The sequence below is a fragment of the Corvus kubaryi genome, unplaced genomic scaffold (genome assembly GCF_017639235.1).
Source record: "Corvus kubaryi isolate FWS band 111438036 unplaced genomic scaffold, C.kubaryi_AGA036_p1.0 37394, whole genome shotgun sequence".
Lineage (NCBI taxonomy): Eukaryota > Metazoa > Chordata > Aves > Passeriformes > Corvidae > Corvus > Corvus kubaryi.
Genome location: NW_024581133.1, coordinates 8,008,568 through 8,021,354, shown reverse-complemented (window position 1 = coordinate 8,021,354; position 12,787 = coordinate 8,008,568).

Sequence of the window (12,787 nt, the reverse complement as noted above, 5' to 3'; positions counted from 1 at the left end):
CTAAATAACAACTGTTGTTTTTCTTATTCCTGTTGTTACCAAAACAAAAGGGAGGAGGTCACTGGGCCCAGAAGCAGAGGGAGAAATCACCCTTTCTTTATTTTCTTTTAGCATTCCACATGCAGGTCCCTAATAAAAAAGAGGGAGGATGTAGAGAACCTGAGCATCATTCACATCATCAGAGACATTATCACAAAATATGATGGCTATTTATTTTTGGGATGGGATGACTTTATCATACAAAGGGCTTAAAAGTCCTATAGGAGGAACTCAAGTAGAGTTTTATTTCTCTCTAGATGTAAGGGAATGGCAACTGAGAAGAAAACAACTTGAAATTCACCAGAGAATTTGGAGTGCAAATTTAATTTATATGAGAAGACTGTGGTGATGGGAAATATAGAAAATTCAAAGTTTTGATGGTTGGACCAGGCTCAGAGCCTAAAGGCATATATCACTGAAGGGTATTAAATATTTAAAAGAAGGTTTATTTAGAGTCCTCAAAACTGACAGGATCTTAAATACAAGATCATATGGCAAGAAAGCTCAACATCATTCTTGTCAGGGCGAATTAACTGTGGTGTATAGCCCTGTATAATAAGCAGCCATGGAAACTCCCAGCTTCATTTAAAGTCCTGAAAAACAAAATTATCTCCATTCAGAAGAAAAAAAGAGTAAGGCCAGTGCAGGAAGAAAGAGGACAGGCCCAAGATTTCTGAGCAATTTTATCAGCATGTATTTCTCATTTTAAAAGAATTCCGCAATTATTTTAAAAGCAAAATACAGAAAATTTGTATTTTCAGGGTCCATTGTTTGTTGGCCAGTACAACTGGTATTGGTTGTAATGAATGACATTTACAGTGCATTTCATGATACAGTTTTTCAGTTAAATCTTTCCCTTCTTGGTGTTTCTTCGAGCTTTTGGGGAAGTGCTCCTCCTCAGGGGAGGAAGTTGCTATTATTATTGTGAGGAGATTCAGCCAGGCTGTACCTGAGAGACTCATTGAGAGTATTCATCTGTGTCTTTCTTTATTTAATCCTTCTCAGTACCGCAGCCCCTCCTGCCTCAAAAGATGGCTCCCCTTGCTTAGAGTGCTGAAATTTGTGACCAAACAGAAAATATTTTGGCCCAGTAAATGATGATGAATTCCAGTATGTTTTCATGCTGATGGAAAGGACAGAAATGGAAAGAAGCCTTGGCCAAGAACTGAGGTGGTGCACATGCTGTGTGAAAGCAGTGTGCACCTCATTCTACCTTATTTGTGCACCAAAACATGCCTTGGGATCGTTTTAAGGATCTCCACCAGGCCAGAATTTCTCCTTCCTAAGCTGTAGCAGAGAGTTGCCAACATGGTATTTGTATTGCTGTGGCAGCCTTTCTGCAGAAGGTCGGTGGGGGGAGTGTAATCAGTTTAGAACTGGATGTTGTAACTTACTTGAATGAAAGGTTTTTTTCTAAAGGTGACATTAAGATGAAATATTTAAGATAAACCAGAAGATTTGAGTGGAAATTCACAATGTCCCTCTGAAACAGTCCATGCTGATTTACTGATCTTCCACTTTCAATTTATGAGCTGAGACCAGAGTATACCACTGGAGGATGAGAATAGAGTAGTCATATTAGAGCCAGCTCATATATCCTACGGACAGACTTTGGAAGAATTAGAAAGTATAATAAAGTGCTTGTCCCTTTAAGACACTGCTTGGATCCTTGCCAATTTAGATCCCACAGCATTAGATATTTTAAAAGCCCTTAAAACTGTCTCTTTTCTTTTTCCTTGTTTTTTTTTTTCTTGTTGTCTGAGGTTTTCACCTTTTAACAATGCAGAAACAATGGTAGAAGCATCCTTTGCTTTACAGCTTTCTCCCCCTACAGCTTATTGAGAGCAGAATTCTGTTCCCCATCACATTATTTTAAACATGAGATAACTCTTTAGAAGGCAGAGCATGTATGTGACGTGTACAAGACAGAGAAAACATATCTTGTTTTAAAAAGGCAAATCCTTGGTTTCACATAGGAGCAGTAACACTGGGATACACAAGGACATCCAGGTACTTTTCAAGCATATAAATACTGCCAGGGCACTTCAGTGACCTTTGGTCTCTGACATTTTCAGCTAATGGTCACCGTATGTGGCAAAAAAGCTGACCCTGCAATTGCTGTGGGACCTGCCTGGAGGTTTGGATGTCTCCTTGGAGAGCAGCCACCTTATCAGGGAGCTCAGCAGCCCATGGGTCAAACAAAAGTCCCAGTGTGGGCTCCACTGCAGCGCCCAGTGCAGCACACCCGATGCAGCCACTCCTCCCAGGGAGAGCAAGGGGGCTTTAAAGGGATCACGATCATTCTGCAAGCATTTCTGAAGTGAATTTTGTTCAAAAATAACCATTCTGCTAATGGCTTAAGTGCCTAAATAAGGATTTTGTTTGAAAATACTGTCCCAGGAAGGTTTTTGGAGAGTTCTCTTTGGGCTGTGCTCTGACATATAGTTTGATGCGAGAAAAAAGGAATTTGGGGAAACAGGAAAGGTGGTCTGTGACAAGAATAAACAAAAAGTGAAATAATAGGCCATCAATCTGGGTCCATTTTCTGAACAATACAGAGTAGAGAAAGGACCCAGGGATCTTTGTGCCACAGCACATGAATGGAAAATTGTGTTTCATTCCCCTGTTTGCTGTTCCTTCAGATCTGGTTTTTCTTCTGGTAGGGAGGGACTCAGGCAGAGATCCCCTCCAGTTTCAGGCAGCAATTTCATCTCATGCAATGGGGAGATTAAGCCTGCTGAAAGACCTCTTTAAGGGAGGATTCAATATTCCCTTCTCTCTTCATGGAGATTATAAGATAATGCATCTGGAACAACATTAGCTCATCCAGGTCTGTGGCTTTATTCTTGATAATCAAATCCCAGAAATCTCATTCTCCATCTGCCTGAACATATTTTTGGGTAAGGGGTAGGCTTCAGCTACCACACATGGCTGTGGTCAGATATTGTGAGATCTCCTAAACATGAACAGAAAATTTCCGCCCTCTAAGTCATATGTAAACATTCCTCTTTCTCTTGTGCTGTATTTTCTTTCTGCAGCTGAGAGAGTTATGGTAGTTCAGGCCAAGAGAACATGTTTATTTCTCCTTTGGTAGTGTTTACTCAGCAGACTCCCAAACTTGGGTTCTCAAATGAGGATTATTTTGATGGCCACAGCCTTATACTATATAGTGCAGTTGTGTCAAGAGCTAGCATTAAGTCATTATCTGTCTGGATTAAGTTTTAAGGTTACAATGAAGAGTTCTGTGGATGTCTTGTTAGGACACAGCTGGCCAAATGGACGTAGACTTCCTTCTGAGTCTCAGCAGCATCTGCATTCTTAAAACAACAGGAGTATTTGTTACAAAACCAAGTGGGTTTCCTGTTAAGTTTAGCCTAGAAGTGAGATAATTATAGGGGGAAAAAAAGTTGAAACACGTCTTTGGAGCTTTTAGGAGCTTATGACACTTTGTTTGGTCTTTTGAGACAGCTATTAGTCATTCATCCCCTTTCAACTGCAGAGCACTGGAGTGCAACATCTGTGCTCTGCTTCACCTTCCTCAGGACCATTCAGCAGAGATGGAGAAGATCTTCCAACCAGCATCAGTCTCCTGTCTCAGGCATCTGACTCGCTCTGTCTCACCAAGTTTTGCATTTTGTCAGTGAGGACATTACTTTTTTAGTGACTTATGCAAAATCAGTTTTCTTATAATGTTAATTGTAACATTATAAAAGCTTACATTATAAATTAATTCTAGTCTTCCTACTTCTCTAGTTATTAATCATACATCTAATAAACAAGTCCAGAAAGGACACTAGTTTCAATTACACTGATATAAATTATGAAGAGACATAAGATTTGTGCTATATTGTGGATCGGTGACGATGCTTTGATTTTAACCTTATGTGAAGCTCTGTCAATAGCATTTTTATAAAGCCAGTGATCTTATCCTAAGAATCTTTCAAGATCAGTCAATCTTGTAGAAGACATTCTCAATGCAGATTTCATGTTGTTCAAACATTCAGAAACATATTATTCTTGAAAGATTTCTAAGGGATAAGGAATAGTTTCTTTCTTTTATTTTTTTTTTTTTGTAAAGAGACTGAGTTTTATTCATATTTGAGAATTATAATGTAAAAGAATAGTGTTTTCCTCAGTAAATCAGCAAAATTTCAAAGTTTTAATTTTAGCTATACAAAGTATTTATTTTCTCATTTCAAATTTTGCTCCGAATAATCATTTAACAAACTGATCTCCAGAAGTCACCTGGATTCACTCTGGTGTTAGAAAAATTTCAACTTCTTCTTTTGTCCAACTTTTTTCCATGGAAGTTGCACACACCCTTGAGATGATGATAAGCAGACTGGGGAGGGATCTGAAGAAATTGCCCTGCATTTTAGCCCTCAATTATACAAGGTGATCCTAAGAAAACAAGAAGTAAAGTCCTGAAAGGTCTCTGAATAGCAATGGAAAGTAATTCATGCCAGATTGTTCGTTGTTAGTAGTAAAGAGAGACTGTTATAAATTGATTAACACAGAGAGCTGATGGATATTCTTCATGCTTAAAGAGTAGTTTCTTTGGTTTTACAAACTGATAAAAACAGTTATTCTAACAGGTGAGTTAGAAGCCTAAATGCCAGTGAAAGTCAATGAAGTATAAAATACTTGGGTCATGAAGCATTTGAAGATGCCCTGATGGGGCAGTGAATCCTCACTGTGTAGGATCAACCAAGCAAATAAAAGGTCTTCAAAGTTATGAAGTCTGTTATCTTTCAAAGGGTGAGATGAGAGAAATCAAAATGGCTTCATGACAATTCATCTGATAGTCTGATGGTCTAAATAACTGCTTTATAAGCTGCAGGAAGATGTGTGTCAGGGCCTTTGCCACCTCAGCGTTGTAGAGGAATGGAAAGGTACCACAGCAAGTTATCATAATGATATTTTTCATTCATGAAGATTTCCAGTAAGTGTACAGATGTAACAAAGTGTAAAATGGAAGGTGCCTCGTAAAACATATCTGCCTTTGCAAATAAAGTCCAGTGCTGAAATTTAAATTTAAAAATTAAATTTAACAGCAACAACCAGTTCAGGTTAGATTTCTATCAGAGTGAGGAAGTTACTTTTGCCCTTGGTGAAAGTACATGGTTGGTGTTTGGGAGGCTGTACCAGTTCAGACACCTGCAAAACTGAGTCATTTTGCAAATTGGTGCCTATTCATAGTAGCACAAATAGTTTAAAATGCAATCCGAAAGGGAAATGTTTTTTTCTTCATCATTAACTTCTTGCCACAAGTCATCATACAGTTTATAGAGCTTCAGGCAGCTCTGGACTAACATCATCACCCTGCAGCTCAGGTGGCTCCCTCACATTCAGGTAGTGAGCAGAACAGTGATCTCCAAATATTCCCTGAGAGAAGCATTTCCAAACAGCTGCAGGCTGCCAGTTGATCATATAGGCAGTTGGCAAATATTTATGCTTAACAAAGGCATGGACAGGATGCCGGATTGATTCACAAATGCTTTTTGGCACAGAAAAAATTACCCAAATACTGAGTCATGTTTGAAGGGAATAATTAGAACAGCTCTTAGGCAGTCTAAAACCCACATCTTCTCTGTCAAAGTGTCTTTGGAAGGGACCTAAGATGTTCAGTTTTACCTACCCAAACACAAGCCTTATGTAATTAAAGAAAAACCCAAACCGTGAAAAATCCCCTGAAGAATAATTTCATACAGTCATAAATGTTATGGGTTGGAAGGGACCTTAAAGCTCATCTAGATACAAAGCCCCCTGCCACAGGCAGAAACACATTCCACAGGACCAGGCCTCATCCAGCCTGGCCTTGGACACTTCCAGGGATGGAATTTAAATGACTCAAGCAGGCCAGGGGAATTTAAATTTAGTCAAGATGAGGCCTTGCACAGTATTTCACTAGAGGCTCTCAAGTAGGACACAAGATCCTGAAGAATGAATTAATGCAAGGAGACTTGCTCTTTTCCTCTCTTTTATGTGAGGTTACTCCTCATCGGCACAGTTCCTGCTCTGCCAGCTCATTCCTGCCTCAGGGGAAGGATATTATTTAACATATTTGTTTTGGGTTTTAAATAGGAGGTTTTGCATTGAAATAGCTATCTGAGCCAACCCAGCAGAATTTTTGAGATATGACAGCAGCAGAGTGGCAGTGGTAGACCAGAATGGCTGCCCTCAAAAAATGGGAGATAAATATTACAACTGAAAGGAAACCTCATTCCCTGCTTTTGTGTGTTTTAATATGTAATTTTCATGTATTATAACTACTTGGTGACAGACTCTAAACCCCAGCCAACTCTGGGATTCTGTTAACTATTTTAATCATAATTTAGGTGTGAGGGTTAGGATTAACAGCAGGCAAACATTAACCATGGCTGCTGGACCTCAGCAAGCCTACCAAAAGTGGCTAGCGGGTTAGCCAAGAGAATAATCATTGGGGAAAAATGAAACTCAGATGTACTGAAAATGTAAAAGAAAATTGCAAGCAGCACAGGGAAGGAAGTTGATTGGACAAAATTGGGAACCTTTGCAGCTTTTGATAGAAAAGGTGAAAGTCAGTGAAAAAAGCAATAGTGAGAAGGAATAGGAGGCAACCAGAAAATAATGGTATGTCAAAAGGATGCTTATCCTCTACAAAGAGGGCTCTGAACCCATGTAACAAGAAAAGAATTCATATCACCCTCTTTTGGCTTTGGTGACTTGCATTGTGGCAGAGGAGCAAAACTCAGGGGTACGTGGGAAGGTTATAATGTTGTGTGGATATGTCCAGAAGATGGCTAAGCAGGGTGAACAGGAGGAATGTAGGAGGGCTCTGCTATTTGTTAGAGAAAAGGAGTTATTGCTGCTTTGCCAGGTGGGTTGAAGCAGAAATCTCATACCTCTGAAAGTAATACCAGATCCCAAGGGCTGGCTACATGGAAATCTCCTCTATCCACAGTGTTCATTAGGCCATTTGCCTCTATAAAGATCAGACAAATTTATGTTGAGCTAGGTCACATGAGGCCAAAACCTCACCTGCTTCAGGCTTTCAGGACTGTACTTTAATGACAATTTAGGATCTAATGGAAGGCCAGGAAAAGGGTCATTTTATATCTGGAATATACTAGTATCTAACGCCAAAATGATGTAATATATCTGATTGCACATTATGTATAAATCAGGACAGCTCTTTAGTAGAAGCACCATATGTTTTCCACGCCAGAGGAGATTTACACAGATTCCTGGGACTACCTGCCTGGGTTAAGGCACAGTGACTCTCTTTCTCCCTTCCCAAAAGGCTTGGCCGCAGGGCTACAGCCAAGCTGGCCTTTAAAATAACAAGCCACAAAAGCAACAATGACAAAAACAAGCCCCAAAGCCAGCAAGTGTGTAGTCAGGCTTTGCTGCCCTAAAGCTCAGGGCTGGCATTCTTTGGGAGCGTGGGGAGGGGGGAGTTGCTGCATTCCCCTGGAATGCGGTGAATGGCTTGTAAATTAGAGTCCCTAATGAAACCGCGCTGGTGTCCAACTGCAGCAATCATCTGGTTAAAATCAGGCAGTAATTCCACTAATTTTACTGCCCTTCTCCCAGCCCTCAACGCCTCATTTAGGAAAAAATGTTTATGTTCCCCTCAAAACACCTGCATTTTAACTTGGGTCCCCAAAGCAATTATTTTTATTTTATTTTATTTTTAAGGCTTTCTTTTGTGAAATGCAGCATCCCTCCCTTTTCTGAGCTGAGCACATGAATGCCCTGGGATTCCCAATCTTCAGGCATGTTTAACTAGCACTATTTTTCTTGCACACTTCACAAGCTTCACCATCCTATATATTTTCCACCCACAGCTGCTGTCCAGAAGTGTTTAGGATATTTTTTCCCTCCTGTCTCAGTAAATGATGAAATAAAGCCACGTAGAGCTGTTTGCATTGTGACTAAGGAAGTTAAGGTTGATGGAGGTGATAGTGACTGACACTTATCCAATTTCAGGCTTTCCAAAATGTCTGTGGTTCTTATCATGATTTAGTCTCTACTAGACCTTGTAGACATTAAACAACAAGAATGAGCACTATTCTCACTCAGAAAAAGAAACATTATATAGTGGATGCTGGAACACTACCATGATGAGCTGTGAGATCTTACCATCTGCTATTCCATTGGGGTGAGTTATTCATTTTGTCTCCTTGGTTTCATGTTCATTTAAAGCTTTGATAGATTATGACTAAAGGTCTCCTTCAAAAGTTGTAAGCAGATATCCCCAGCCCACAATGATACCACTTCTTGAAGCAAAAACATCCCAGACAAGGGAAATAGGATTCGCATAAACAGTCAAATGTCTTCCTTTCTCTCCTGTCCACACAATCCTGAAATATTTGGCCTGTCAGCAAATTCTTTGAGAAAATTGATAAATTTCCCATTTCCCAATCACCTGCAAATATCTCCATCCAGTTTGCTGAATTCCTACAGTCCTTTCTATCAGGGCAAAACCTCAGCCAGGCCAAGGTGTGCAGTGCAGGGGTACAGATCCTGGTAGATCAAAGGCAAAACTAGGTGCAGCATCAAACTACCTCCCTATTTCACCTTGGAAAAATAAAAAATCAGGACTATGTAAAGTATTGTAGCTATCCATATGACTGTTACCTCTGCAGTCATAATTGGGTGGAATGGGAATTTTCTATGCTAACCCAATTCCATGGGGAACACCAATTTGTTGAAGTTGAAAATTAAGCTTTCTCTAGCTAGCAAGGAAAGTGCTAGCCATGGTGATTTCAGAAGAAGCAGATCAGGAAAAGCTGTAGCTTGAAGCAACCAACTCAAGAGTGAGGAAGCATCTCTGAATTCCGGCTTTCTTTCCCTCACGCCAGTGTAACATACTCACTGTTAGTAAACCTGTAGTCAAGCATGCCTAAAGAAGGGAAAGAGAGGTTTGTTTTGGTTTCTGTATCACTTGGAAAATGGCAGAATCTTTGATGGTCTCCCAGTAGAGAAAACAGATAGAAATCTTTGCCCCAACAACACCAGAAAACAATTTTCTTCCTTCTGCTGCTGCTGGTTTGATAAACTAGTTATTCTGGACACATGGCAAAATATTTAAGTGGGAAAACAGTGTGCTGATTGCAGCTAAAGGCTGATGAACATCCAGCATCCTACAGTCAGGCAGAGAGGCTCTGCCATCCCTTGGGGTTTCTCTCTGAACTCAAGGGTAAGAACAGAGACTCATGTCCACTGAGGGCTGAAGTCCACAATGAGATGAGGGAAAAGGGGCAAACTCAACTTCTGGACACACCTGGCCACAAGAGGAGATTAAGGAAAAAGAAAGACCTATTGACAGCACCCAGAAACACTGTGGGGGGAGGCATTAGCTCAGGCAAAGCAGCAAAACCAGGCCTATGCTTAATCTCAAACTTCAAAGAAGAAAATTCCTCAGAGCTAATAGGTCCCAAACCAAAATATGGTCAGGTATGGAACATGTGGTCACCACAGCATCCTGGAGGCTGTGAGAGGTGAAGGCTTACAAAAGCAACTGGGAATCTCCCTCTTTTTTTTTTCCCCTTCTTTCTTTTTATTTCCCCTTCCCCCAGTATTTTCTGCTTGCCTGCCTCCTTTAAGCCTTTGTTTTGGGCTAACTGCGTCTGAACTCCCTTGGACTTGATGGTGCAGGCCTACAACAGAGCAGAATATACAAATGTAATCCCAATAATGAACGCGAATAAAGGAAATGTCATATTGAGCACTGTATCACATCCAGTTTTAATTAAAAGTATCACAAGCAGATTTATGTCTGGCATAACCTCTCCTGCTGTTTCCAGGTTGTATTTATCTTCTAATTTGATTGTTTTTCGGTGCCGTTTATGAAGGCTGCCTCCCAACCAGAGATAATGCTGCGTTTTAACACTTTATCTGAGTTTACTTTCAATGAGCTTTCTGCTTTTTGAATTTTTACTCAATTTGACATCTTTCTGAGAGCCGGCAGAAGCAATGTGTAGTTTGATGCTTTAAAATGTGCAATTGTTGGAAGATAGGGGAAGAGCCTTTCTTCAGCTGACTCTTATTATGAACTCACTGCTGAGACTGAGACTCCAAATCAGCAAATAGCATCCCATTAAGGTCAAAGAGCCTGTTGAAGAGTGTGTCTGTAGGAGAAAAAGAGAAAGTAGAGGATCTTCCCTTCTAAAGTGTTGCAGAAAACCTATTTGAAAGTCTAATGTTTGAAATTGTTTGGGAAGTCCATTTTCTAATTTGGATGAATTTAAAGCTTCAAACTTCCAGTATTTCTTCCAATGTTTAGCCAAAATATACTGCAAGTGATAACGGTTCCCTTTTACCACTGAGAGATTAATAATCTCCTAATTTCTGTGTTTTCCTCTCTTTCTGTCTTCAGGGATCTCAGGAAGCGAAATAAGAAAAAAGGTATTTTACTGTGAGCTTTTCTTCAGTTTGACAGGTGGGAAGTAGGGAAAGAAACTGCTTTTCATAAGAAAACAGCAGAGCTAAAATTAAAAGTAGGACTTGGTTCTTAACAACTCTAAATTACCAGACAATTTGAAACCCACATTTCACTGCTTGACTTTTTGCTTGGAGAAGTCAAACCAAAACCCCAAACACATCCATTCTCAAACCTTGGGAGATTTCACATCCTGATCTGAACTTTCCAACATGCTCCCATTTCTGATTAATGCATACCAAACCTACTCTGTTATAAAGTCAAATCAATGCCAAATGTGGTGGTGATTTTTTGATAGGGAATAAACGACATCCACCAATATATTTAACATAGGTCAGTAGACAGCCTACAGTCATGACAGTCTTGAACTAGTGACCTAGAAATGAAAGACTCCTTAATCCCTTTACCAAATCCTAAACCACTCAATTCCTGCCCCACCTCAGCAGCCAAGGTCTTTTATAGATGTGCTAGAGGGTAATATGTAAGCCAGCAGAGTGTAAATTAAAGAGGAAAAAAAGGCTCTACTTGCAATAACATCGTAATTGTGGCATTTGAGAAAATAAGGGACTCAGGAGAGGTCTTCAGTCAGCTTGTCTCAAATTCAGTGCAAATTTATTCTGAGAATATTTTGGCACCTGCATGCAGCCCAAAACTTTTATAAGCATCATAGCAGGGGAAAAGTGATGCAAGTGAAAGACTGCAGATAGACTCAGGAAAAGGTCTTGATTGTTCATCTGACCTGTTGGCTTCCTCTGTTGCTACATGAGCTTACTTTTATGACTGTCTAACTCCACTGATTCCCATGATGACATTAGGAAGTCTCACTGGCATACAACCGGAGGGTTTAATCTACAGGGATGAGACTCAAGCCTTAGAAAAGAAGAACAGAAGCCACAGACATCCGTCTCATAAATCCTGTGCTGTTTAATCTGGTTGCTTCATCTTTGTCCTGGGATTGCCATAGGAAGGTGTTCTCTCTTGTGTTTTCTTAGTCCTTCTCACAGGTCCTGACAAGAGGAACCATAAGAAAAGTATTCATTTCGGAAGCTGTTTCCAGTAACATAACAGAAACTTAAAAAAGGAGTGGGTTTGAATTCTAATTGAATTCAAAGCTACACAGCACAGAGCAACAACAGCAAACTCAGTGCCTGTACAGTTGGAATTTTGCTGCCAAATGTGGTTAAACAGTTTTTCACTTTTCCCCAAAACATGAACATTGTCTAAGTAGAAAAGTATTTCCATTTGTAGAAGGGACTTTTTTTCATTTTGTACATCTGCAGGCATAAAAGGACCATAATAGACCACAAATTAGATCCGGGAACTGAAATAAGCTCAGCTTGTAACTGAGACCACAGGTCTGTAAAAAAACTATAGCACCATTTTTGGGTGAGCTCTTTTTTTTCTTGTTTGTTTGTGTTGTTTTTTTTTTTTTTTTATGGCAAAGCAAATGAAAACTCATTTTATATTCAAATATGACACCATCTGTTCCCTGAGTTAGAAAAACTGGGTGAACTGATCCAATATACATTGCACTAGAAGGAGGGGAACAAATGCAGAAATATCTCTTTCTCTCATCTCCCGTTTTGTGTCCCACTGTTCCATGACTTGACCACAAAGGACTTGCAGATGGCACATGAGGGTTTTTTTTTTTTTTTTTTTCTCTGTTTGATCTGGTCCCCCCCATTCTTCTGGGCTAGAATTTTCCCTTTCTTGGTGTGATCTGCTGTCTGTCTCCTCTTCCCTCCGAAACAGCCTCTCTTATTGCTCCTCCCCTGAGGTGATGGAGAGCAGATCATGTTGGATCTATTGCCATAGTCCAGTGGCAGACTTAGTCTGAGAGAGGTGATGCTGTTGGGCTTAAGGAGAGTTGGTTTATCATAGGAGACACACATCTTGCTGCTATTTGTGTTCACCTCGCCCACTCCTCGCATGATCCCATGTAATGGAAGCAGCTCTCCCAGGAATGGCTTGGACCAGCACAGTGACCAGATGCTGAAAGTCGCCCCCGTGTCTTCTGGATCAGTCCTATGAAAACTCTCTTTATATTTAACTCTTTGTTTATTTGTAACCATGAAAAGAATAAAACAGATCCCTTGCAATCACCTGAAGCACTGGACAACCACCGAGTGGTAACAAAATAAAAAGAGGAAAGGGACAAGTAAAAAACCGCCATGTGTGGAAATCTCTGGGAATGGGGAAAATATTCTATATAACTTTAAAGCTCATCAGTTGAAACAGCACAATGAAAAGTTCCTGCAACCGCCTTTAACCCCAGATCCCCTCTACAACAAACCAGAAAAAGAAGAGTCTCTAAGCTAACCT